Source organism: Pseudophryne corroboree, chromosome 6, assembly GCF_028390025.1.
Source record: "Pseudophryne corroboree isolate aPseCor3 chromosome 6, aPseCor3.hap2, whole genome shotgun sequence".
In the NCBI taxonomy this organism is placed as follows: domain Eukaryota; kingdom Metazoa; phylum Chordata; class Amphibia; order Anura; family Myobatrachidae; genus Pseudophryne; species Pseudophryne corroboree.
In genome coordinates, this window is record NC_086449.1 from 587,034,192 (window position 1) to 587,057,370 (window position 23,179).

The 23,179-nt window shown below is 48.7% G+C and overlaps 1 long non-coding RNA gene across 2 annotated transcripts in view; it reads left to right on the forward strand.

Annotated features, from left to right (window-relative positions):
* The first annotated feature begins 1 nt into the window (after position 1).
* The window catches only part of LOC134933025 (uncharacterized), a 63,569-nt gene continuing 40,391 nt past the window's right edge, over positions 2-23,179 (forward strand). For both annotated transcript variants that reach the window (XR_010179568.1, XR_010179566.1), the window contains exon 1: positions 2-241. This is a non-coding gene — a long non-coding RNA (uncharacterized LOC134933025). The remainder of the gene's footprint in view (positions 242-23,179) is intronic.

Below are 23,179 nucleotides of genomic sequence, written 5' to 3' on the forward strand. Positions count from 1 at the left end.
GAACAGTGGGCGTGGCCTACGCGCCAGACGTCATGTCAGATGGCAACAGAATCAGGCGGGAGGGAGAAGCCTTTCAAATTTAAAAATCCTCCATTTCAGGGACAACAATAGTAATACAGAAGCTGTGTGTCACCGGCTGGCTGCCTCTGCTGCACCACTGGCAGAGAGAGGAGGGCAGGGTGTACCGTGTACAATTAAGTCTAGATGGACAAAGTGGTTCTTCTCTGCCATCAAATTCTATGTAAATATTATGCTATATGCACATACAGGTACACTATCTCTGCCATCCCTGTGTTAGTAATAATACTGTAATACTGGGTTCTATTCCCACTCTAGGGGTGTCGAGGACACCCACAAGAGGGAATAGTCCACGGGGCGGGATTCCGGTAACAGTATATTGACCGCATTCTGTAATAAAGGAACTTGATGTGGGCAAAAGTCAAATCCAAGCTAAAAATACATAAAGAAACTGGCTGCTCACAGTGCTGTGGTAACTTACTGTGGCTCCAGCTTTTTCTGTGTATTTGGTACGGCAAGATGGAGATGTGCGATCCACTGTCTTCTTATTGAATCAGCTTTTTCTGGATGTGTGAGTTAGTATTACGCAAGCTTTTTCTGTATATTAAGTGGGAGATTTATCAGTGATTGGACAGAGATACTGGCCCCTATTTATCAACATTAATTTTCTGTTGCTATTTAACGGTACTGCTCACCACATTTTCTCTTACGTCCTAGAGGATGCTGGGGACTTCATAAGGACCATGGGGTATAGACGGGCTCCGCAGGAGACATGGGCACTATAAAGAACTTTATAATGGGTGTGCACTGGCTCCTCCCTCTATGCCCCTCCTCCAGACCTCAGTTAGATCCTGTGCCCAGAGGAGACTGAGTGCACTACAGGGGAGCTCTCCTGAGTTTCTCTGAGAAATAATTTTGTTAGGTTTTTTATTTTCAGAGAGCACTGCTGGCAACAGGCTCCCTGCATCGTGGGACTGAGGGGAGAGAAGCAGACCTACTTAAATGATAGGCTCTGCTTCTTAGGCTATTGGACACCATTAGCTCCAGAGGGTCGGAACGCAGGTCTCACCCTCGCCTTTCGTCCCGGAGCCGCGCCGCCGTCCTCCTCACAGAGCCGGAAGATAGAAGCCGGGTGAGTATTAGAAGAAAGAAGACTTCAAAGGCGGCTGAAGACTTCAGATCTTCCCTGAGGTAACGCTGCGCGTCATTGCTCCCACACACACACACTAACAGCGGGCACTGAAGGGTGCAGGGCACAGGGGGGGCGCCCTGGGCAGCAATAATAAACCTCAAGGGACTGGCTGACACACATATATATATATATATATACACACACACACACACACACACACACACACACACACACACACATACTGCTGGGGCAGTATATTAAATAATCCCCTGCCAGTATTGTAAATTTGAGCGGGACCAAAGCCACAGTACTAAAAATTCCTTCTACTTCTTAGTGTGCACTGTTAATTTTTAGTACCTATTGCATATGAGACCTGTATATTACTGTGTTTTCTGCATGTTATGTTGAAAAAGAACCAGTTAAACAGAAGTACAAATTTCCTACTTATGTATAAGTTATTATGGAGGTTGTATTCTCATATGACAATGTCTAATGCTTTAACATGTGACTGACTGCTAGTATGTGTGCTGACTTTTCTGTGTAATGTCAGTCCTGTTCTGACCCTCAAATCAGGTGCACTGTGGTCAGATTGATTTCACCTCTATATACTGATTATAGGGTGTGGTTCAGTCACAAAATTGTGTAGTCAATATCAGAAAAAATGTCTGTGAGCGGCAAAAGTGATGAGGAGAATTTGTCAAGCACTCCTACAGCCCTAACATGCTTATCTTGTAAGTCAGGGGTAATTGATATGATTCAATTGGTCACTTATGAGGGTTTGTGTGCAAACTGTTTCGTATTTCAGCGAAGTAAAAAACAGGAGTTAGTTCAACCTCCAGTAGAGCCACCATGGAATATGTTCGCAAAGACTCTGTCTTCAATAGCGGACAGGTTAGCTCCAGTATCACCACCTCAGGGGTTAGGTTACACTATGAACCCATACATGCAGCTCCCTTCCTATGGTTTGGTTCCAGTAGCCTCTACAAGCAACCAAGGGGTAGGTAAGACTAAGACAGATACGTCTGTATGGCAGACTACACAAGAGGATACATCGGATGATGATGCGGAAACAATAGATTCAACTCCGTATGATGATCAGTCGCAGAGCTTTAGTTCAGATGATGTAGCTGAACTCATTAATGCAGTAAAGGCTGTGCTTTCTCTGGAAGAACCAGCCAAGACAGCGTTAAAAGCAAAAGCACCTGTATTCAAACGAACAAAGTCAGTGAAAGCTGAATTTCCAGCGTCAGAGGAGTTGACGGAAATGATGGATGAGTCTTGGGCAGCGCCAGGTAAAAAGTATAAGATTCCTAGGAGATGGGATTCTTATTATCCATTTCCTGCTGGAGATTGTTCGAAGAGAGAAGTTCCTCCAAAAGTAGATGCACATGTTCTGCGACTCGTGCACAAATCTGCTTTGCCACTGTCATCTACCTCTTTGAATGATGTCACAGACAGGAGGGTAGAGAGCCTATTGAAAAATGTTTTCTCTTGTGGGTGCAGTGGTAAGACCTGCTATGGCTTCGGCCTGGGTAGCAAAGGCAATGGGCGAATGGATAGAGGAACTAGATAATGACATCCCCTCTCCTACTAGGGAGCAAGAGGATTGTCTTTGCCGTTTAAGACAATCTGCCCAGTATTTAGAAGAAGCAGCAATTGATGTAGGCACTGTTGCTTCTAAAGCTTCAGCCCTGGCAGTAGTTGCTCGCAGAGCAGTCTGGCTACGGACCTGGAAGGCAGATGCGGAGTCCAAGAAGGAATTGGAAGCATTGCCTTTCATGGGTAATATATTATTTGGAAAACCTTTATCGGATATCCTAGAGTCAGAGGCTGAATCGAAGAAGGTCAGATTTCCGGCTACCTACAACCCTAAGTCCAAGGGTTTAAAATTTCGCTCATTTCGCTGGCAAAGCAAAGCGAAAGGTAAAGAGGAGCCTAAACAACCCCAGTTTAAATCCAGGGGTAAGAAGCAGTGGGCTAGCAAAAAGCCAGCTTCCAAACCTGAACAAAAGCCCTCAGCCTGAAGAGACGGGCCTCCGCCTGGAGGATTCCAGGGTTGGGGGCCGACTCCTGCAATTTGCACACACATGGCAACAGTCAACAACAGATGCCTGGGTGCAGAAGGTAGTATCTCAGGGGTATGGGTTCCCATTCAGGAGGCAGCCTCCTCAAAGATTTTTTTGCACCAGCCCGTCTCGTATAGAGTCGAAGGCCAATGCCCTGCAAGAAGCAGTCCAAAAATTACTGCAGTCAGGTGTGATTGTCCCAGTACCTCCATCACAAAAGGGACAGGGGTATTACTCCAATCTGTTTCTAATCCAGAAACCAAATGGGTCATATCGACCAATTCTAAATCTGAAGATGTTGAACAATTACATATGGATCCCGAAGTTCCACATGGAGACGTTACGCTCCATAATGTTGGCTTTGGAACCGGGAGACTATATGGTATCTCTGGATGTGCGGGATGCTTACCTACATGTGCCTATAGCACTATCACATCAGTGTTACCTCAGGTTTGCCATCCTCAAGGAACACTTCCAGTTCCAAGCTCTGCCCTTCGGGCTAGCTACAGCACCCAGGGTGTTTACCAAGATCATGGTGGTTATGGCAGCTTGTCTGCGCAAACAAGGGATAAGGATATTCCCATACCTAGACGACCTATTAATCTTAGCACAGTCGCAAGATTTACTGTTGAGCCATCTCCAACAGACGATAGTTTGTTTACAGAGACACGGGTGGCTCATAAATTGGGAGAAGTCGTCCCTGAATCCATCACAGCGGATGGTTCATTTGGGAGCCATATTGGATTCAGACCTACAGAGAGTTCTCTTACCAGAGAAGAAAATAGTCAAGGTGCAGGTCATGGCTCAGAAAGCGTTGCAAGCCCAGACAATGTCAGTCCATGCAGCAATGCGACTGTTGGGTCTGATGGTATCAACGTTCGACATGGTGGAATATGCGCAATTCCACTCCAGACCATTGCAGCATCTCATTTTGACAAAATGGAACGGAAATCATCAAACAATAAAGAAGCAGATGATAAAGATTCCAGTAAATGTAAAAAGGTCTCTAGCATGGTGGCTACAGACAGACCATTTAAACAAGGGGAGACCCTTTTGGATAAAAGAGTGGCAAGTCCTGACGACAGATGCCAGCCTGCAAGGTTGGGGGGCGGTACTCGGAAGCCTATGGTTCCAGGGAAGATGGACCGCAAGGGAAAGTCGCCTGCCGATAAATCTGTTAGAAATAAGAGCCATTTACTTGGCCCTAGTTCAGGCAAAGGACAATCTACAAGGAAGACCAGTCCAGATCCGCTCAGACAATGCGACGGCAGTAGCATACCTAAATCATCAAGGAGGGACTCACAGCAAGAGTCTGATGGAGGAAGTAACTCCCATTCTAAAGTGGGCAGAACTCCATCTCCCAGCATTGTCAGCAGTATTTGTCCCGGGTGTACTAAATTGGGAAGCGGATTTTCTCAGTCGGCACACCATTCAGGAAACCGAATGGGCACTACACCCAGAAGTGTTTCAGACACTGGTGAACAGATGGGGTCTACCGGAGATAGACCTTATGGCGTCTCGTCTAAACAACAAAGTTCCGAGGTACGGATCAAGAACAAGGGACCCAGGAGCAGTCCTGGTAGACGCACTGTCAGTAGAATGGAGGTTTCAGCTGGCATATCTGTTCCCTCCAATATCTCTGTTACCCAGAGTAGTGAGAAAGATAAAACAGGCAAAAGGAGCAATCATTCTAATAGCTCCAGCTTGGCCAAGAAGGCATTGGTACACAGATCTGTGGAGAATGTCCGTGGAAGCACCGATACTGCTCCCTCAACGTCCAGATCTGTTAATGCAGGGTCCTTGTTGTCACAGTCATCTGGATCGCCTGTCTTTGACGGCGTGGCTGTTGAAACCTCTATCTTAGAGGCTAAAGGATTTTCAAAGCAAGTAATCCAAACCATGCTTAGAGCAAGAAAGCCTTCTTCGGCCCGTGTATATCATAGAATATGGCAAGCCTATATTCATTGGTGTTCTGGAAAAAATTACAATCCAAGAGCCTTTAAAGTAGCTAGAATTTTGGATTTTCTGCAGGCAGGATTGGATAAGGGGTTGAAGGTTGCTTCCTTGAGGGTGCAAGTCTCAGCGTTGACTGTATGGTTTCAGCAGAAGATTGCTGACCTACAGGATGTACGTACTTTTTTCCAAGGAGTAGTACATATTCAACCTCCATTTGTTCCTCCTGCAGCTCCCTGGGATTTGAATTTAGTTCTTAAATTTCTCCAGGGTCCTTTGTTTGAACCACTTGAGAGAGCAGATCTTAAGTGGTTAACGGTTAAAGTTCTTTTCTCTAACGTCCTAGTGGATGCTGGGGACTCCGTCAGGACCATGGGGATTAGCGGCTCCGCAGGAGACAGGGCACAAAAATAAAGCTTTAGGATCAGGTGGTGTGCACTGGCTCCTCCCCCTATGACCCTCCTCCAAGCCTCAGTTAGGTTTTTGTGCCCGTCCGAGCAGGGTGCAATCTAGGTGGCTCTCCTAAAGAGCTGCTTAGAAAAAGTTTTTAGGTTTTTTATTTTCAGTGAGTCCTGCTGGCAACAGGCTCACTGCATCGAGGGACTTAGGGGAGAGAAGTGAACTCACCTGCGTGCAGGATGGATTGGCTTCTTAGGCTACTGGACACCATTAGCTCCAGAGGGAGTCGGAACACAGGTCTCACCCTGGGGTTCGTCCCGGAGCCGCGCCGCCGACCCCCCTTGCAGATGCCGAAGATGGAAGAGGTCCAGAAGCAGGCGGCAGAAGACTTTTCAGTCTTCCTGAGGTAGCGCACAGCACTGCAGCTGTGCGCCATTGTTGTCAGCACACTTCACACAGCGGTCACGGAGGGTGCAGGGCGCTGGGGGGGCGCCCTGGGCAGCAATGTATAATACCTTTTTATGGCTAAAAATACATCACATATAGCCCTTGAGGCTATATGGATGTATTTAACCCCTGCCAGATCTCACAAACTCCGGAGAAGAGCCCGCCGAAATAGGGGGCGGGGCTTATTCTCCTCAGCACACAGCGCCATTTTCCTGCTCAGCTCCGCTGTGAGGAAGGCTCCCAGGACTCTCCCCTGCACTGCACTACAGAAACAGGGTAAAACAGAGAGGGGGGGGGCACTTTTTTTGGCGATATTACTATATTTAAGCTGCTATAAGGATACAACACTTATATAGGGTTGTTCCCATATATATTATAGCGCTTGGGTGTGTGCTGGCAAACTCTCCCTCTGTCTCCCCAAAGGGCTAGTGGGGTCCTGTCTTCAATAGAGCATTCCCTGTGTGTCTGCTGTGTGTCGGTACGTGTGTGTCGACATGTATGAGGACGATGTTGGTGTGGAGGCAGAGCAATTGCCGGTAATGGTGATGTCACCCCCCAGGGAGTCGACACCGGAATGGATGGCTTTGTTTATGGAATTACGTGATAATGTCAGCACATTACAAAAATCAGTTGACGACATGAGACTGCCGGAAAACCAGTTAGTACCTGCCCAGGCGTCTCAGACACCGTCAGGGGCTGTAAAACGCCCTTTACCTCAGTCGGTCGACACAGACCCAGACACGGACACTGAATCTAGTGTCGATGGTGAAGAAACAAACGTATTTTCCAGTAGGGCCACACGTTATATGATCACGGCAATGAAGGAGGCTTTGCATATCTCTGATACTACAAGTACCACAAAAAGGGGTATTATGTGGGGGGTGAAAAAACTACCTGTAGTTTTTCCTGAATCAGAGGAATTGAATGATGTATGTGATGAAGCGTGGGTTAACCCAGATAGAAAAGTGCTAATTTCAAAAAAGTTATTGGCATTATACCCTTTCCCGCCAGAGGTTAGGGCGCGCTGGGAAACACCCCCTAAGGTGGATAAGGCGCTCACACGCTTATCAAAACAAGTGGCGTTACCGTCTCCTGATACGGCCGCCCTCAAGGATCCAGCTGATAGGAGGCTGGAAACTACCCTAAAAAGTATATACACACATACTGGTGTTATACTGCGACCAGCCATCGCCTCAGCCTGGATGTGCAGTGCTGGGGTGGTCTGGTCGGATTCCCTGACTGAAAATATTGATACCCTGGATAGGGACAGTATTTTACAGACTTTAGAGCAATTAAAGGATGCTTTTCTTTATATGCGAGATGCTCAGAGGGATATTTGCACTCTGGCATCGAGAGTAAGTGCGATGTCCATATCTGCCAGAAGAAGTTTATGGACACGACAGTGGTCAGGTGATGCGGATTCCAAACGGCATATGGAAGTATTGCCGTATAAAGGGGAGGAATTATTTGGCGTCGGTCTATCGGATTTGGTGGCCACGGCAACTGCCGGGAAATCCACCTTTTTACCTCAGACCCCCTCCCAACAGAAAAAGACACCGTCTTTTCAGCCGCAGTCCTTTCGGTCCTATAAGAAGCGGGCAAAAGGACAGTCATATCTGCCCCGAGGCAGAGGAAAGGGTAAGAGAGGGCAGCAAGCAGCTCCTTCCCAGGATCAGAAGCCCTCCGCGGGTTCTGCAAAGCCCTCAGCATGACGCTGGGGCTTTACCAGCGGACTCAGGAACGGTGGGGGGTCGACTCAAGAATTTCAGCGCACAGTGGGCTTGCTCACAGGTGGACCCCTGGATCCTGCAGGTAGTATCTCAGGGTTACAGGTTGGAATTCGAGAAGTCTCCCCCTCGCCGGTTCCTAAAGTCTGCTTTGCCAACGTCTCCCTCAGACATGGCGACGGTATTGGAAGCCATTCACAAGCTGTTTTCTCAGCAGGTGATAGTCAAGGTACCCCTCCTACAACAGGGAAAGGGGTATTACTCCACGCTATTTGTGGTACCGAAGCCGGACGGCTCGGTAAGACCTATTCTAAATCTGAAATCTTTGAACCTGTACATACAAAAATTCAGTTTCAAGATGGAATCACTCAGAGCAGTGATAGCGAATCTGGAAGAAGGGGACTTTATGGTGTCCCTGGACATAAAAGATGCTTACCTGCATGTCCCAATTTGCCCTTCACATCAAGGGTACCTCAGGTTCGTGGTGCAAAACTGTCATTATCAGTTTCAGACGCTGCCGTTTGGATTGTCCACGGCACCTCGGGTCTTTACCAAGGTAATGGCCGAAATGATGATTCTTCTGCGAAGAAGAGGCATATTAATTATCCCTTACTTGGACGATCTCCTGATAAGGGCAAGGTCCAGAGAACAGCTGGAGGACGGAGTAGCACTAACCCAAGTAGTGCTGCAACAACACGGGTGGATTCTGAATTTTCCAAAATCTCAGTTGACCCCGACAACACGTCTGCTGTTCCTGGGAATGATTCTGGACACGGTTCAGAAAAAGGTGTTTCTTCCGGAGGAGAAAGCCAAGGAGTTATCCGAACTTGTCAGGAACCTCCTAAAACCAGGAAAAGTGTCTGTGCATCAATGCACAAGAGTCCTGGGAAAGATGGTGGCTTCTTACGAAGCAATCCCATTCGGCAGATTCCACGCACGAACTTTTCAGTGGGCTCTGCTGGACAAATGGTCCGGATCGCATCTGCAGATGCATCAGCGGATAACCTTATCGCCACGGACAAGGGTGTTTCTTCTGTGGTGGTTGCAGAGTGCTCATCTGTTAGAAGGCCGCAGATTCGGCATACAGGACTGGGTCCTGGTGACCACGGATGCCAGTCTGAGAGGCTGGGGAGCGGTCACACAGGGAAGAAACTTCCAGGGAGTATGGTCAAACCTGGAGATGTCTCTTCACATAAATATACTGGAGCTAAGAGCGATTTACAATGCTCTAAGCCTGGCAAAACCCCTGCTTCAGGGTCAGCCGGTGTTGATCCAGTCGGACAACATCACGGCAGTCGCCCACGTAAACAGACAGGGCGGCACAAGAAGCAGGAGAGCAATGGCAGAAGCTGCAAGGGCGGAAGATCATGTGATAGCACTGTCAGCAGTGTTCATTCCGGGAGTGGACAACTGGGAAGCAGACTTCCTCAGCAGACACGATCTACACCCGGGAGAGTGGGGACTTCATCCAGAAGTCTTCCACATGATTGTGAACCGTTGGGAAAAACCAAAGGTGGACATGATGGCGTCTCGCCTCAACAAAAAACTGGACAGGTATTGCGCCAGGTCAAGAGACCCTCAGGCAATAGCTGTGGACGCTCTGGTAACGCCGTGGGTGTTCCAGTCAGTGTATGTGTTTCCTCCTCTGCCTCTCATACCAAAAGTACTGAGAATTATACGGCAAAGGGGAGTAAGAACGATACTCGTGGCTCCAGATTGGCCAAGAAGAACTTGGTACCCGGAACTTCAGGAGATGCTCACGGAAGATCCGTGGCCTCTACCTCTAAGACGGGACCTGCTTCAGCAGGGACCGTGTCTATTCCAAGACTTACCGCGGCTGCGTTTGACGGCATGGCGGTTGAACGCCGAATTCTAAGGGAAAAAGGCATTCCGGAAGAGGTCATTCCTACACTGGTAAAAGCCAGGAAGGAGGTGACTGCACAACATTATCACCGCATTTGGAGAAAATATGTTGCGTGGTGTGAGGCCAGGAAGGCCCCCACGGAGGAATTTCAATTGGGTCGATTCCTACATTTCCTGCAAACAGGATTGTCTATGGACCTCAAGTTGGGGTCCATTAAGGTTCAAATTTCGGCCCTGTCGATTTTCTTCCAGAAAGAATTGGCTTTAGTTCCTGAAGTCCAGACTTTTGTAAAAGGAGTACTACATATACAGCCCCCGGTTGTGCCCCCAGTGGCTCCGTGGGACCTTAATGTAGTTTTGGATTTTCTCAAATCCCATTGGTTTGAGCCACTCAAATCGGCGGATTTGAAATATCTTACATGGAAAGTAACAATGCTACTGGCCCTGGCTTCAGCCAGGAGAGTGTCAGAATTGGCGGCTTTATCGTATAAAAGCCCATATCTGATTTTCCATTCGGACAGGGCAGAACTGCGGACGCGTCCTCATTTTCTGCCTAAGGTGGTGTCAGCGTTTCACCTGAACCAGCCTATTGTGGTGCCTGCGGCTACTAGCGATTTGGAGGATTCCAAGTTGCTGGACGTTGTCAGGGCATTGAAAATATATATTTCAAGGACGGCTGGAGTCAGAAAATCTGACTCGCTGTTTATACTGTATGCACCCAACAAGCTGGGTGCTCCTGCTTCTAAGCAGACGATTGCTCGTTGGATTTGTAGCACAATTCAACTTGCACATTCTGTGGCAGGCCTGCCACAGCCTAAATCTGTCAAGGCCCATTCCACAAGGAAGGTGGGCTCATCCTGGGCGGCTGCCCGAGGGGTCTCGGCATTACAACTCTGCCGAGCAGCTACGTGGTCGGGGGAGAACACGTTTGTAAAATTCTACAAATTTGATACCCTGGCTAAAGAGGACCTGGAGTTCTCTCATTCGGTGCTGCAGAGTCATCCGCACTCTCCCGCCCGTTTGGGAGCTTTGGTATAATCCCCATGGTCCTGACGGAGTCCCCAGCATCCACTAGGACGTTAGAGAAAATAAGATTTTACTTACCGATAAATCTATTTCTCGTAGTCCGTAGTGGATGCTGGGCGCCCATCCCAAGTGCGGATTGTCTGCAATACTTGTACATAGTTATTGTTACAAAGAAATCGGGTTGTTATTGTTGTGAGCCGTCTGTTCAGAGGCTCCTACGTTGTCATACTGTTAACTGGGTTCAGATCACAAGTTGTACGGTGTGATTGGTGTGGCTGGTATGAGTCTTACCCGGGATTCAAAATCCTTCCTTATTATGTACGCTCGTCCGGGCACAGTATCCTAACTGAGGCTTGGAGGAGGGTCATAGGGGGAGGAGCCAGTGCACACCACCTGATCCTAAAGCTTTATTTTTGTGCCCTGTCTCCTGCGGAGCCGCTAATCCCCATGGTCCTGACGGAGTCCCCAGCATCCACTACGGACTACGAGAAATAGATTTATCGGTAAGTAAAATCTTATTTTTTTTACTGGCAATGGCGTCAGCCAGAAGAGTGTCAGATTTAGGAGCATTATTATGTAAGTCTCCTTTCCTAAGTTTTTTTCCAGACAGAGCAGTTCTCAGAACGAGATCTAGTTATCTTCCAAAGGTGGTGTCAAAGTTTCACCTGAATGAAGAGATTGTAGTCCCAGCTTTTCAGGTATTGGGACTATCTGCGGGAGAAGCGTCACTGGACGTGGTCCGGTCTTTAAAAATCTACATAGATCGTACTAGTGCCATCAGGAAAACAGATTCCCTCTTCATCCTCTACGGATTCCATAGGAGAGGTTGGCCTGCAAGTAAACAGACGCTGGCGAGATGGCTCCGAATGGTAATATCTGAAGCTTATTCTCATACAGATCTCCCTATTCCGGCTAATGTCTCTGCACACTCTACACGTAAGGTAGGTCCTTCTTGGGCAGCACAACAGGGTGCATCAGCAGAACAGATATGTTAGGCAGCCACATGGTCTTCCATGAACACATTCATCAGACATTATGCCTTTGATACTTTTGCCTCTCATGACGCAGACTTCGGGCGAAAGGTCCTCCTGTGCAATCAGGAGCGTCCCCACCACTAAAATGGCTTTGGGAATCCCAATGTTATCCTGTGGATAATCCTGTGGACCCAGCCAGAGAAATGAACGTTATGGTAAGAACTTACCGTTGATAACGTGATTTCTCTTATGTCCACAGGTATCCACAGGGATCCCACCCGGACGCATCTGATTTGAGGATCTAGACAAACACTAAAAACCTCTTCCTTCTTGTATGGAAGGGTGTGCATGTGTGTTCTTATCGCCTGTACAGGTCTCTACCTAATGTTCCTGCCTATAATCGCTGTGGAAAGAACTGATCTGACTGAGTCAGTGGGCGGGACTATATAGTGGAGGCCCCAATGCATCCTGGGAGGCCAGAAAGCTCGTGACCGTGTTGGTGCCATTTTCGCTGTCGCTCGACAATATCCCAATGTTATCCTGTGGATACCTGTGGACATAAGAGAAATCACGTTATCAACGGTAAGTTCTTACCATAACGTTCATTTTTACCTTACGTTTCCCCACAGCAGAAGAAAATGCAGCAATATCAGATGCAGCCCTTTCGGTCGCATAAATCCAAAAGAGGTCGGGGATCTTCCTTCCTCGCCAGAGGTAAGGGTAAAGGGAAGAGAATGCCTGCTACGGCTAGTTCCCTGGAGCAGAAGTCCTCCCCGGCTTCTACTAAATCCACAGCATGACGCTGGGGCTCCACTGAGGGAGTTCGCACCGGTGGGGGCACGTCTTCGACTGTTCAGCCACGTCTGGGTTCAGTCAGATGTGGATCCTTGGGCAATGGAAATTGTGTCCCAAGGTTACAAACTGGAATTCGAAGACGTGCCTCCTCGCCGGTTTTTCAAATCGGCCTTACCAGCTTCTTCCCCAGAAAGGGAGATAGTTTTAGCTGCAATTCAAAAACTGTGTCAACAACAAGTGGTTGTCAAGGTTCCCCTACTTCAACAGGGGCAGGGGTACTATTCAACCCTGTTTGTGGTCCCGAAACCGGATGGCTCGGTCAGGCCCATTCTAAATTTAAAATCCCTAAACCTGTACTTGAAAAAGTTCAAATTCAAGATGGAATCGCTCCGGGCAGTTATCTCCAGCCTGGAAGGGGGGGATTTTATGGTGTCACTAGACATAAAAGGATGCATACCTTCATGTCCCCATATATCCCCTTCATCAGGCGTACCTGAGATTCGCTGTACAGGAATGTCATTACCAGTTTCAGACGTTGCCGTTTGGGCTTTCCACGGCCCCGAGGATTTTCACCAAGGTAATGGCGGAAATGATGGTGCTCCTGCGCAGGCAGGGAGTCACAATTATCCCGTACTTGGACGATCTCCTGATAAAAGTGAGATCAAGAGAACAGTTGCTGAAAAGCGTGTCGCTCTCCCTGAGAGTGCTGCAGCAACATGGCTGGATTCTCAATCTACCAAAGTCACAGTTGGTTCCAACGACTCGGCTATCTTTCTTGGGCATGATTCTGGACACAGAACGAAAGAGGGTTTATCTCCCGATGGAAAAAGCCCAGGAACTCCAGAACATGGTCTGAGACCTGTTGAAACCGAAAAGGGTGTCAGTCCATCAATGCACTCGAGTACTGGGGAAAATGGTGGCGTCCTACGAGGCCATCCCCTTCGGCAGGTTTCATGCGAGGACTTTTCAGTGGGATCTTCTGGACAAGTGGTCCGGGTCCAGTCTTCACATTCATCAGAAAATCAGCCTATCCCCCAGGGCCAGGGTGTCTCTCCTGTGGTGGCTGCAGAGTGCTCACCTACTAGAGGGTCGCAGGTTCGGCATTCAGGACTGGGTTCTGGTGACCACGGACATGAGCCTCCGAGAATGGGGAGCAGTCACACAAGGAAGAAATTTTCAGGGACTATGGTCAAGCCAGGAGGCTTGTCTACACATCAACATACTGGAATTGAGGGCCATATACAACGGCCTGCGTCAAGCGGAGAATCTTCTTCGCGACCTACCGGTTCTGATTCAGTCAGACAACGTCACAGCCATGGCTCATGTAAACCGACAAGGCGGAACAAGGAGCAGAGTGGCAATGGCGGAAGCCACCAGGATTCTTCGCTGGGCGGAAAATCATGTAAGCGCTTTGACAGCAGTCTTCATTCCGGGAGTGGACAACTGGGAAGCAGACTTCCTCAGCAGACACTATCTCCATCCAGGAGAGTGGGGACTTCATCAAGAAGTTTTTGCAGAGTTAACAAGTCATTGGGGATTTCCTCAAATAGACATGATGGCGTCACGCCTCAGCAAGAAGCTTCAGAGGTATTGTGCCAGGTCAAGGGACCCTCAGGCAGTAGCGGTGGACGCCCTGGTGACACCATGGGTGTTTCGGTCGGTCTATGTGTTTCCTCCTCTTCCACTCATCTCAAAGATATTGAGAATTATAAGACGAAAAAGAGTACGGACAATACTCATTGTTCCGGATTGGCCTCGAAGGGCCTGGTATTCAGATCTTCAGGAAATGCTCACAGAAGATCCGTGGCCTCTTCCTCTCAGAGAGGACCTGTTGCAACAGGGGCCCTGCGTGTTCCAAGACTTACCGTGGTTACGTTTGACGGCATGGCGGTTGAACGCTGAATCCTAGCTGGAAAAGGCAGTCCGGAAGAAGTCATCCCTACTCTGATAAGGGCTAGGAAGGAGGTGGCGGCGAAGCATTATCACCGTATCTGGAGAAAGTATGCATCTTGGTGTGAGGCCAAGAATGCTCCTATGGAAGATTTCCATCTGGGCCGTTTTCTCCACTTTCTGCAGACAGGAGTGGATATGGTCCTGAAATTAGGCTCCATTAAGGTACAGATTTCGGCCCTATCAATTTTCTTTCAGAAAGAATTGGCTTCCCTGCCGGAAGTCCAGACTTTTTTGTAAAGGGAGTGCTGCACATACAGCCTCCTTTTGTGCCTCCAGTGGCACCATGGGACCTTAACGTGGTGTTACAGTTCCTAAAATCCCACTGGTTTGAACCTCTTCAAACGTTGGAATTAAAATTTCTCACTTGGAAGGTGGTCATGTTGTTGGCCTTGGCATCTGCAAGGCGGGTGTCCGAATTGGCGGCTTTGTCTCACAAAAGCCCCTATCTGATTTTCCATGTGGATAGAGCAGAATTGAGGACGCGTCCTCAATTTTTGCCTAAGGTGGTTTCATCGTTTCATATGAACCAACCTATTGTGGTACCTGTGGCTACGGGGGACTTGGAGGATTCCAAGTCCCTTGATGTAGTCAAGGCCTTAAAAATGTATGTAGCCAGGACAGCTCGGGTTAGGAAAACAGAGGCTCGGTTTGTCCTGTATGCAGCCAACAAGGTTGGCGCTCCTGCTTCTAAGCAGACTATTGCTCGCTGGATCTGTAACACGATTCAGCAGGCTCATTCTACGGCTGGATTGTCGTTACCAAATTCAGTAAAGGCCCATTCCACTAGGAAGGTGGGCTCCTCTTGGGCGGCTGCCCGAGGCGTCTCGGCATTACAACTTTGCCGAGCGGCGACTTGGTCGGGTTCAAACACTTTTGCCAAATTCTACAAGTTTGATACCCTGGCTGATGAGGACCTCATGTTTGCTCAATCGGTGCTGCAGAGTCATCCGCACTCTCCCGCCCGGTCTGGAGCTTTGATATAATCCCCATGGTCCTTACAGAGTCCCCAGCATCCTCTAGGACGTAAGAGAAAATAAGATTTTAAACCTACCGGTAAATCTTTTTCTCCTAGTCCGTAGAGGATGCTGGGCGCCCGTCCCAGTGCTGACTAAATTCTGCAAGACTTGTATATAGTTTTTGCTTACATAAGGGTTATGTTACAGTTTTGATCAGTCTCGGGCTGATGCTGTTTTGTTTCATACTGTTAACTGGTTCGTATATTCCATGTTATACGGTGTGGATGGTGTGGGCTGGTATGAATCCTGCCCTTAGATTAACAAAAATCCTTTCCTCGTACTATCCGTCTCCTCTGGGCACAGTTTCTCTAACTGAGGTCTGGAGGAGGGGCATAGAGAGAGGAGCTAGTGCACACCCATTCTAAAGTTCTTTATAGTGCCCATGTCTCCTGCGGAGCCCGTCTATACCCCATGGTCCTTACGAAGTCCCCAGCATCCTCTACGGACTAGGAGAAAAAGATTTACCGGTAGGTTTAAAATCTTATTTTCTTTTTACTAGAACTCAGCACTGAAGCTGCCGCAGGCAAGCGGTAACGTTTAAACACCTGGCAGAGCCGCACATGCGCCATCTGTCTCTGCTGTTCCCGTACATGCGCGGAGGGTGACTAGGTGAGTAGTGTCCGCCCTGAGAGGTCTGAGCCACTATCTCCGCTGACAGGACACTGAGCTCCTGAGGAGGAGATCGAACGTTCACCGCCACAGGGGATCGCTCACCCCAGCAGCATACCGCCACTCCCTTATAGAGCCAGAAGACTTCAGTGGCGAGTTAGTCACCAGCCCCCATGGCAAGCGGGGAGCCGGTGTGAAGATGGCGGCAACAGGGTAGGGAGCACAGTACTACCTGCGCTCCAGGGCTCAGCAGTACATGGTGCGGCGCTGTGAGGGGGGCCCTGAGCCAGCGCCTACACCCTACACTGTCCAGCAAGCCTCTCAGGCTCCCAGGATCGCTGCCAGCTCCGTTCCTCAGGCCAATATACACTACAGGAGAACGGGAAGCAGCGCCATGAAAGGCAGCGGAGCTTCTCAGAGCGGACCCAGCAGCGTTCAGCGCCATTTTCCTGCCTGCTGAAGCGCTGGCAGGAAGAGCTGTCCCTCCAAGTCAACTCCAGCTATCTTGTACGGTACCAGGGGGTTGTGGAAGGGAGGGGGAGGCTGTGTAAAGTCTGTTTAGGCTATTTAGGTACACAGACAGCGCTCGTAGTTTCATTAGTTCTACCTTAAAAAGCGCTGTGTGTGGGTTGGCTACAATCTCTGTGTCATACTTGGAGGGAAACTGTGTCTGACATTTTCCGTGTGTGTGTTTACTATCTCACATAGCCATGTCAAGGGACTTTGTGTCATATACTGCAGAAGATGTTTCCTCTCAGGAGGGATACATTCCATGTACACAGCAATGTAATGCTTTGTCTCAGATCCCTATTGTTGAACCTGAGTGGTTAACTTCTATCAAAAGAATGATCTCTCAGATCTCTACTAGGGTAGCTAATACTGAGACTGAATCTCAGGTGTTGAAGTCTATGGCAGTTTGGTCAGGCTCTGTCCCTATTCCTACAAAATCCCCTAGCATGTTCCCACAGAAACGTGCACTTGCTCAAATTATGCAAGATGACAAGGATATCGATTCTGATACTACAGACGGTGCTGGGGACGTGCTGAGGGGGGCAGCATCCCTTGCAAAGGGGGTGCAGCTCATGAATGAGGCCATTAGAGATGTGTTAATCATTAATGACACTACACCTGAGTAGGTTGAGGAGGCTTACTTCACTGATAATAAGAAAGCCCCGCTAACCTTTCCCGCGTCTAAAGAATTAAACGCTACATTGAAAAATTCTGGGAAAACCCGGAGAAAACGTTCTAGATCCCAAAAAGAGTTCTGGCTACTTTTCCCTTCCCTGAGGAAGATAGGAAAAAATGGGAAAACCCACCAATTGTTGACGCATCTGTCTCCAGACTGTCTAAACAGGTGGTTTTAACTGTCCTTGGTTCTACTGCGTTGAAAGAACCAGCTGATTGTCAGATTTACACTACGCTCAAATCCATATACACTGCTTCAGGAGTGGCCATAAGGCCCACTATTAAAAAATAATTAATAACAATCACTCTGTGCGCAACGTACTGCTGCTGGCTCGCATAAACTCTCACGAGGTTTCCTTCACCCCTCACCAAAGTGATACAATGTAAAAAAGGATTTAGAGAATATGACTTAGCCTGTGCTGTCAGAATGTAGTCCTTTTCGTGACAATTTCCTCAAACTTCCATTTTCATGACACTCAGTTTCACCATAGGGAAATGAAACAAAGGTAGCAATAGTGAAGTTTGTTTAATACATATATCAAAATAAAAATAATAAATCACAAGACAGGTCAATTATTCCACCAATCTGCTCCTGGTGACAAGTAAATGCAGGGTAATTACCGGAAAACAATGGAACCGTGGCCAAACAGTTCCAAACAGCGCATGAATAAATGATAGAAACTGGAATAGGTTCAATCAAAATCCACACTGGTTACCGGCATCAGACTCCGCATTCCCTGTTCACCTGGAAGCTCCCAACGCGTTTCCACCCCTATCTGGGGTCTTTCTCAAGGTATCCTGGTGAATAAATGACTCCTCATCACATGTGGGTATTTAAATGTATATTGTCCAATCACAAGCCAAGGAGCACAGGTGGACCCTATACATAAATCTCCTAAATGTCCCATGGTCCCTTGCTGCGCGCCTCCCTATTGGCTGTGTCCATAAACAAAAATAAATCTCCGTAGTAACCAGCATCGAAATCCCCTTGCGTCACGTCACTTCCAGTGACGCATTTCCGGATTGTCATGGAAACCCTATACTACCAGTGTACGGGTTTACTTGACGCTTGATTACCTTCTCCTGGCGTCACCTCTCATGATGTATTTCCGGATCTCCATGGTAACCCGGTGCGCTTCGCAAGTCCTCCGTCGCGTCACTTCCTATGGTAACCCGGCGGTGTCATCGGGAGTATCGCTGTCCTTTTCTATACTCCCCGGGTTATAAACGGTATTGGGATTCCTCTCCATAGTAATCATATGATTCTTAGGATGTATATGCAATCTGTTTATTTAAAAATCGAGTCCTGATTGTTCCGTTCCTTATCACAGAGCGTTCAAAAGAGACAGCTTTAAAATGAGAAATATATACAGTTATATAAAAAAAACTTTTAGATGATTATCCTGAAGTTAAAAAGGGTATAGTTATCCTTAATAAAGTGCATAAAAAGTAAAAATAAAGTGCATTCAATTTGGGCTGAATAAATACTTAGTGCTCCATGCATATAATTAAAACTGACAATGGAAAATAAGGTGCTAGTATTATAAAGGGCTGAATAAAATGTGCCTCTAAAAAAAGACAGCAATTCATAAAAACCATTTAATTTCTAAATCAACATTTAAACCACCTGGTATAAGCGTGCCCAGTTCAAAAATCATTTTCATCTCTGCCTGGGCTAATTGATTGGAAAGATCTTTTCTTCTCCAGTGGCCTTTAATATGTCTCAGACCACAAAACTGTTTAATAGCAATGGGGTTACAGCCGTGATGGACTCTAAAATGCTCAGAGTGCGTGGGTTGTAAGGCCTTTTCTGATATTTCGAAGATGCTCACTGATCCGTACATTTAGGGGTCTTGAAGTCCTGCCTATGTACCACAATCCACATACGCACTCTATCCCATAAATGACATTAGAACTGTTACAAGTGATGAAATCTGTAATGTTAACTATTCAGTTTTTGACTTCCACACTAGTGATTTTACTCTTCGAAGAGTAAAATCACTAATGTAATTTATGGGATAAAGCAGGGACGTGCAGTCAGGGGAGGCAGTGCCTCCCCTGTCATTAATTATTAAAATAACACAAAGAAGATACTTATGACACATATTATGTGTCATAAGTATATGCTTTATATTATTTTAATAATTTTTATGCATAAAAAAAAAGTTTACATTTGTGTTTCGGAGGCACCGCTCCTATCAATGAGACCGGGTCGGAAGCGGGGGGCGGGGTCGACCATCGGGCAGTAAAAGCCCATTAAAAATAGTAACGCAAGCGGCACTTAAAGAAGTGCCTCTGTGACAGGGGCGTTGCTTTCAGTCATGTGAAAGCACGCCCCCTGTCACTGAAACAGCTCTTATTGGGCAGTTCTCATCTAGCCGAGCACTTGCTGCGCTCGGCACTTGCAGGCAGGGGGCGGATCGGCTTGTGACAAAACGGCAGCCGGTCCCAGCCTGACAGCAAACGACCCCGCTACCCGGGCCGGCTGCCACAAGTGTAAGTCACCCACCGCCGCTCAAACTATACAGCAGCACCAGGGAGAGTACTGATTAAGTCTGCAACGGAGACAGCGGTCAGCACTGGTATAGGGGGTACTATGACCTCCGTTGCAGCCCTACTCTCCCTGAAAATGATGCAGCTTTAGCAGGAGAATGGGGAGGGGGGGGGGGGGGGGGGGGCAGCAGAAGAGGGGTGTGGGGTTGTATGTTTCCAACATAACCTGTGTATTTTGAAAATGTGTCAGATGGTAATACATACAGCTATGCACCAGCAAGGGGATTTGTTAAGGATCCTTGAAAAATCCCATTGCTGGTGCACAGGTGTACGTATTACCATCTGACAAAGTTTCAAAATACACAGGTCATGTTGGAAAAATACCAACCCCCCCACTTCCATTCCCTGTTGGAATATACAGCAGCGGCATTACCCCTTCTAAAGGTGCATCATATGCAGGGAGAACTGGGCTGCTATGGAGGTCATGCCCCCATCCCAGTGCTGATCATGTACAGCTGGAGCAGAGGTTCAACGCCACTCCCCCCCCCCCAACCCGATTGCAGGCCGCGTCCACCCCCGTGTCCAAGCTCCCCTGGATCACACAGGAAAGAGTCAGGTGTGAGGTACCGGAGAAGAGGGACCCATCACTTCCACTCCGGATGTCCAAGTGTCCGCCAGTCCTGTGTGAGCCTGCTGTCAGTATGGAGGGAGCACCGGTGGCCGGGACCCAGGAGCTAAAGAGGAGGTAAGATCCTTGCTCAGCTTATTCTAAGTTATGCTCGCCGAGTCCCTTCCACTCTCATCCCACCCACATCTTCCCACCACTACTCCCATCCTGCCCCCCTTCTATTACTCCCTGCCTGCCCTCCTACTCTGCACTACTCTTACTCCCATTGTGTCTCCCACTTTCCACTACTACTTCCATCCTGCCCCCTGCTCCCCACCACTGCTCCTCACTACTACTACTCTCAGCCTGCTCCCTGCTCTTCACCATGACTACTCCCATCCCACCCCCTGCTCTGCACTTCTACTGCTTCCCACTATTCCTCCCACCCTGCCCCCAGCAGTGGCGGAGTGTATGGAGCTTGTGCTCTATGTTTCACAGTACAGTACCCACCCAAACTAACACTCCTGCCTCTGGAACATACCCGTAATCCGCCCCCCCTCTCCCCGGCCTCTTGAACATACAGTACACCCCCAGGCCAGTGGGTACATACAGTACACTACCCACCCTACCACCTCCTCCCCCTGGCCCCAGGGACACACATTCCCCACCCTGTCCACTGGCCCCCTATACACAGTACCCTCCCAAAATGGGGCAGCAGCAGTAGTGGGCATTGGCTCGGCGGCGGTAGGAGTCATCGGCGGGACTCAACAGACATTATGGCTGCAGTGCCTCACCAGCCACTGACCTCACCGCATGCCACTGGGATAAAGTGCGTATGTGGATTGTGGTACATAGGCAGGACTTCAAGACCCCTAAAAGTACGGATCAGTGAGCATCTTAGAAATATCAGAAAAGGCCTTACAACCCACGCACTCTCAGAGCATTTTAGAGTCCATCACGGCTGTAACCCCATTGCCATTAAACAGATTGCATATACATCCTAAGAATCATATGATTACTATGGAGAGGAATCCCAATAGCGTTTATAACCCGGGGAGTATAGAAAAGGACAGCGGGGGGCGTGGCTTGGCTGTATCCCTGAGCAGACGTGCTACAGCAGGACTCCAGGGAATACAGCTTATAAACCCACTTTGCTGCAGCCAGAACCGGACTGGATCACCCCTGAGTGGGGTACTGATGCCAGGGAGTGCTTAGCTGTGAGACCCCGGGACGCTGCGGGACACCGCGGGCCGCTCCGGCGCCACGGCCTACATCAGCCACTGAAGCCGGGGCCTTGAGTTTGACGACGGCCCGGCGGGAAGCTCCGGACTGGCGCACGGCCGCAACGGGACCCAGACGGCGCTCCACGGACACTCCTTGAGCCCCCTGACCACCTGGGGACTTGCCACAGACCCTCAGGTACACCACAATAAAGGGGAAATCTGCCAAAAGCCCGCAGACTCCATACACAGACCTGCACCCTTCAGCCGGTCACAGCAGCGGCGGCCATTTTGGATTCCAAGACACAGTGCACACAGGCAACACAGAGAAAGGGGCTCCTTTACTCACTCTTCCCCACTGAAAAAAGGAAGTACAGGCCTGATACTGCATGCTATAGTGCACTGCTCCTCCGCTAATATTGGGTCCCTGCCCCCCTTGGGGCTGCCACACAGTCGTTAGACCCTGCTGCTTCCACATCTGGTCGGCCCCCAGGAACGAAGTGCACACTTGAGATAGTGCGGTGCCCGACGGCTCACAGGTGCCTCATACCTCATACCTACGAATCGGCAGGACTAAGCCCTGATACCGCACGGTTACGATCAGCTCCTGTCGCTATCCATAATCTACATACGTCAATGACATTCCTAACCCCTACCGACACATATACCATACTTATTATTTACAGTAAATTTCTAAACCTGACCGCAGATTCCCCTGCAACTATGGGAAGACCCCTAGACACTCCTTGGAAGATGTGTCTGCTCGATTGATGTCGCCTTAAAGCCACGTGGGGGACTACTGCATGGCGATGGCCCGCGCTTTGTTATATTGCCGGGGATATGTGAAAGTATAATACTGCACCAACCTTCTTACAGACCGATCTCATGGTGAGAGGCACGAGGAAACAAAAGGCCAAAACCAAGCCAGACGAAACTCCAAAATACGCGACGCGTCACTCATCGGACCTGCGTCAGTTTCTCACTCCACCAACCGCGGGCCATACTTCCACCCCAGCGACAGCGGATTCCTCGATTCTTCATATACCGAAGGGCGACATGTCGGTCTCCAAAGACGCACATTCCCCATGGACTTCCTCCTCATCTGCAGAAATTAGTGAAATTCTGTCTCACGTCAAGTCGCTTCCTACCAAACAAGACTTCTCCGCGTTAGAGACACGCTTACGCTCTACTATTAAACAGGAGGTGGCAACTCTACAACAGGACATATCTCAAGTCGCGGCCCGGGTGGATATATTGGAACGCCGCGAGACATCTGGCTTGGACACTCTAACTAAATTTCAAGAGGTGCTTACCCATCAGAGGAATGATATTGCCTTTCTCAGGTCACGTATCGAAGATATGGATAACCGCGGGAGGCGGAACAATATTAGGGTCAGAGGCCTCCCTGAGAGTGTCCAACAGGCTGATCTGACGTCTGCCCTTACCTCAATATTTGGAGAGCTTATTGATCTGGATTCGAATGAGACAATCATGTTTGATAGGGCACATCGAGCCCTCCGTCCTCGCGGTATACCATCAGACAAACCACGGGATGTGATCTGCAGGCTCCACTATTATACCCAAAAGGAGGAGATAATGAGAAAAGCCCGTCAACTGAATGATATCGATTTCCAGGGGGAAAAGATTCAATTATTTCCGGATCTCGCATGGTCGACATTGCAACAACGCCGTGCCT